Source organism: Etheostoma spectabile, chromosome 15 (genome assembly GCF_008692095.1).
Source record: "Etheostoma spectabile isolate EspeVRDwgs_2016 chromosome 15, UIUC_Espe_1.0, whole genome shotgun sequence".
NCBI lineage: Eukaryota > Metazoa > Chordata > Actinopteri > Perciformes > Percidae > Etheostoma > Etheostoma spectabile.
In genome coordinates this window covers 22,491,008-22,492,827 of record NC_045747.1, presented here as the reverse complement: position 1 = coordinate 22,492,827, position 1,820 = coordinate 22,491,008, and positions in this window count along the sequence as shown.

Sequence of the window (1,820 nt, the reverse complement as noted above, 5' to 3'; positions counted from 1 at the left end):
CCATTGAAAATGAATGACTTCCGGTAACTTTAGACGATGGCGGTCGCGGTGGTTCAGTTTGTTAAAGTACAACATTTGGGAATGGCAAAAATCATACTAATTTCAAACATTCAATTTAAAATGGCAGACTTCCTGTTGGGTTTAAGGTATGGCTCCAATGGCGTTTTATGTCTGACCTGCTATGCCACATATGCGTACCAAGTTTTGTGAGTCTACATTAAACGTACTGCAAGGGCTCAATTTTCTTAATTTTGTAGGGGGTGCTAGCGAGCCATTTTTGTACACCCATTTACCAAAACTTAAAATAAGTAAATTTTCACTAGACTTGATGCAACGGCCAAATTTGGCGAGTTGTTGAGTATGTTAAGCCCCTCAAAAAGGCAATTCATTTGCCGGAAGAATAATTATTCCTTCAGTTCCAATAGGGCCTTTGCCGCTGTAAGCGCTTGGGCCCTAATAAGTACCTGCTACCCCTGATGGTTTCCATGTTCGAGTCCCTCTCCCAGTCCTCCATCTTTACAAACCTTGATCTTAGAAATGGCTATGATCTAAATGGGTGATGAGAACATACATTACCCCAGAATTACTGCATCGCATTCACCCTAATACACCGGATACTTGCGTCAAGTGTGGTACACAGAAGGGTAGCTTGTTTAACTGCCTCTGGAAATGCACCCTCATTCAAGAATTTTGGAAAGAGATCATTACAATTTCATTTATGTTTATCAATGAACAACTTTCACTATGTCCCAAACTTTGTGTTTTTGGATGTCTCCCAGCAAGCTGTACACTAAACAATAGCAAGAAGAATATGGTAATATTTTGTCTTCTTGTAGCTAAACATAAAATTGCACTGTTGTAGAAATCTGTTCACAGTCCAACCAAGCAAAGCTGGGTCGAAGGGCTACTGCAATGCCTTGCCCTAGAGAAACTTACAAATGTTGTTAAGGGGAAACATAACACTTTTGTAAAAAAAAATTGAAAAAGTCAATAAAAACAAAAAAATGCCTACAATCTTGTGAGGATCCACGAGGGTACAAATGGATTTAACATCCTATTAGGTCACTACAAATATCTGGTGATGACGTTTGGCCTCACAAATGCCTCCGGTTTTTAAAGCCCTTATTGACAACGTAATTTGCAACTTTTTGCACCAGTTCATCTTTGTTTACCTTGACAATGTCCTGATCTTCTCCCGCAACCCAGTCCAACACATCGAACATGTCCGTTTAGTGCTGCAGCGGCTTCTGGAGAACAGGCTATTTGTCAAGGCAGAAACCTTCAAGTTCCATGTTCCGTCTGTACAGTTTCTGGGGTTCATTATTGAGAACGGGCAGCTCCTAGCTGACCCGGCTGAAATCCAAGTTGCAGTTGACTGGGCCAACCCCACTTCTGTTAAACAGCTGCAGCGATTTTTTTTAGCTTTGCCAATTTCTACTGTCTGTTTATCCATCACTACAGTCACCCCTCTCACCCGCCTCACCTACGCTTCAGTCCCTTTTGTCTGGTCTCCAGAGTAAGGTGACTAGATTTCTCAGACAAAATCCGGGGACATTTTCAGCTCAGAAGCATATTTACCTCCAAAACAAGTAATGTTTTTATTTTTGTAAAAATTAAAACGGGGACACTAGACCTAGAGCTGTTCTTATTAGGGGCTGAGCCCCCCCAGGTCTGATCCTAGACCCACCCCTGCTGCTACTTCCTACTCCACTCCACTACACCTCAAGATAGAGAGTCCTAATATTTCAAGATGAAAAATCCATCCTTATACTTCAAGATAAAAAGTCCTAATATTCCAAGATAAAAAGTCCTAATATTTC